A 3,458-nucleotide genomic window follows, 5' to 3' on the forward strand; every position below is an offset into this window, starting at 1 on the left:
CGTGGCAGCTGGAAGATCGAGCTACAACGAAGACGTTCTTGAATGCATCGAGCCGTAGCCAACTACGTTGTGCATGCAGGTCGAACAGCCAGAAGCACATCATGCATGGTCGTTAATTGGCCGTACGTACGTAGGTACTGCTTGCTCACCGACGGCCGGGCCGGGTGACAAGGATTGATGGATCGATATGCCACGAAAACGACATGCATGCATGGCATCAGGACGTACGTACATATATGTATTTACGAACGGTCGCTACTGACACATGCATGCGTGAGTATGTACGTAGTGCATTAGTCAGGGATCGATGAATCAGTGTGTCGTAGAATTTATTATTTCACCACGGGTTGCGTGTTGCCGTAGGTGCAAATGACACATGACAGTGGCACGGTTCGGTCGATCCATTGATTGATTGATTAGTCGATCGCCTTGGATTCGATCCGATCGCGATCCAGAAACCGAGCACCAGCGAGTTAACCCCTCGATCACTTCGCCAGGTACCAGCCGTACGTACGTAGATTGCGGAGTATCCCACCGTAATGAAAATTCTAGCGTCTATATATAGGCAGGATGCACGATGCATCGTCGTCCTTGAGCGTCGAACCAACGCGCATTCTGTTCCATTGCCCGATGATCAGGACATCTATCCGGATCCGGTTGTTTCAATTCAGTCCGAGGTCTCGGCCGTACGGCTATGGCACGCTAGCGTTAACTGGACATATACCACGATCCATCGACTCTGCTATTTTAGTATACTGCATGTCCTTGTAAGAAGATTTTCAATTCCAGAGCACGAACGGAGCTCCGTACACTACACTAGCTAGCCGGCCTGCCTGCCAGTAGCTACTATAGCCTGCACGTACGACCCACTATGATGGAATGTAGAGAAAAATAAATGATCTGTCTACCATCGTGTACTATCATGCGTTTATTATTTTCAATTCTGGACATATTTGTGAATCACGGTACGGGAGTTCTTCACGTGTAGTAGCTTACATCGGTTCGTCATCTTATAATTTCGTATTTGTACGTGACTATGTCTGACTTGGAAATACTTTTATCATTTCTAATTAGATTATAGAGTCCTCTTGTTTTCTCGAATCTCAGTGTTTAGACTGAGTGAGTTTCAAATAGATATATATCTTGGTCGGCTAGGAAATACAAATAAAAAAACTTCATAATCAACTTTGTATGCTTAAGGCGAGTGAGATTTTTCTTGAGTCAACAGAAATTGATGCTAGCTTTATGATCTAATGTTGAATTACTACATGCCTGCATAAATTTCAACATGGACAAACAAAACAGTTTAGCACGTGGACTTAGTGTTGGGAAAACTGGCAAGTGAACACCGGCTGACCCTTAACTTGAGATTAGCACACTCTTAATCATGATCTAAAAATACGCAGCAGAATTAATGTAAACTTGAGCACAGCAGAAAATACGCAACATGGACACTCTTAATCATGATCCGAAAATTAATGTAAACTTGAGCACATCTTTATACTAACTCGAGGATCGTTGCTCATGTTAGAAGGAAACATATGCATCAAACATATAGAGACAAAGCAAGACACTTCATGACTCTCTCTTAACCATAGATATGGCCTAGGTACGGAGAGAACCTTTCACATGAGCATAGGGGTGTCTTAGGTAGAGAGAGGTTCTCAGAACAGCTACGTCACTAGCAAATCAACACATGCAAACCAATCCTTTTTCCACTATTTTCGTAATAAGTAGTAGGCTCTTGCACTTTTTTTTTCGAGAGCACGCGCAAAACGTGCCTTATCTTTATAGAAGGGGAAAACAAATGTACAAGAGCAACTGATACATACATCAGTGCTTGGACTCACTCACACCCTCCCAACCCACCCTCCGACTAAGGCCTACTCTCGCGCTATCTGTGAGCTCCCTCCTCTCCTAGCTTACTCCCACAACTGGAACTCCTCTCTGATGGTCGTAACGATCTGGGCGGGGTTCTTTTGTTCCCGCGTATTCCCGTGCACTCTCGCATTCCGTTGCTTCCATAGTGTCTACGTCGTGATGATGACCATTGAGTCAAACCTCTTCCTATCTAGCTTCCTGACTCTCTTCCTCGCCTCAGTAGGCTCTTGCACTTGTTTAGGCCGTTTGAAAGACTTTATTCAGGACATATCTTGCACTCTGAGAATCAGGAGATAGAGGCGCCAGCGACGATGACCGTGACTGTTGGCCGTGACGATGGACCAGGGCTGTTATGATGCCAACATGGAGGTGTTTTTGCTTGCGGAGTGAGCACACTTGGATGCTGCTCTGGCGGAGGCCCAGGCGCGACGAACGCGGTGAGCGTGAGCAAGGTCGGATGGAGTTCCTGGTCGCGGAAAGGACCATGCGCCGTAGGGAGGCCATGGCTAACCGCGAGTAGATATGGATGTTTTAGATTAGGTTAATTTTGACCAACTAATATTAATGAACTATTTTGTTTCCCTGTTATATATCAGTGGTGGGTCCAGCCACGAGAATGGTTCGCGGCATTTCAACGCCAACACATCACCGGCCTAAATTTAGGATGTGTCTTCTGTTAGAGATGCCCTAAGTTGGGTTTTTTTCTCTCCAGGGCATTTGTGAAGTTGGGTTGTGTGTTGGATTAGAGCAAGTACAATAGAGTGATGTAAGCGGGCTATAAGGATGGGCATCTCCAGTGGCGCGACGCAAATGGTCGCTGAGCGTCCGTTTTCGTCCGTCATGACCGGAAATGCGTCTGGGGCCTGCTCCAGCGGGGCGACGCAAAGTGACCGGGCCGTCCGCGGAGACGCAAACCTGGCCCAAATATGCGCCTAGGATGTGTCTCTGGCGGACGCGGAAAGTGTCCGCTCGCGTCTGGCGGACGCTTCGTCGGGCCCGCCTGGCAGTGACGCAGCGTCGATGCGTCTTCTCCGCCAGTACTGGCAGCGAGGCGTCGCTTCGGCAGTCTGCGGCCGCGTTAATGGCGATGCTTCGCGTGGCGCGCGACCGTCGCCTAGCTCTGCGCACGTAGTAATGGCGATGCCACGCGTGGCGCGGCCGTCGCCCTGCCTCGGACCTATATATACAAGGGCGCGAGCATCTCATCTCCTCCCCACTAAACCCTAGCCGCCGCTGCCGTAGCGCCGCTTCCTCTCAGCCTCCAGCAGATCCACCATGAGCAGCACCGGACGCGGCCAGGCTGCCGTGCCTCCACCTCCACCTCCACCTTCACCTCCCACTCCACCTCCTCCGGCCTCGAGCTCCTCCAAGGAGTTCGACTCCAGACAGCACCGACCTCCTCCACCCGGTCAGGGACGCCGCGGCCCTGGCTGAAGCGGAGAAGGAAGCACAGGAGGAGCTGGTGGGCCACGCGGCGTTGGACGCCGAGCCGGAACGGCCGCAGTCGGCGGCCACCGCTGCAGCATAGGACTCCGACTCGGAGATATCTTGGTCCTCCGATGACCCTGATGCGTCGA

Source organism: Lolium rigidum, chromosome 6, assembly GCF_022539505.1.
Source record: "Lolium rigidum isolate FL_2022 chromosome 6, APGP_CSIRO_Lrig_0.1, whole genome shotgun sequence".
NCBI lineage: Eukaryota > Viridiplantae > Streptophyta > Magnoliopsida > Poales > Poaceae > Lolium > Lolium rigidum.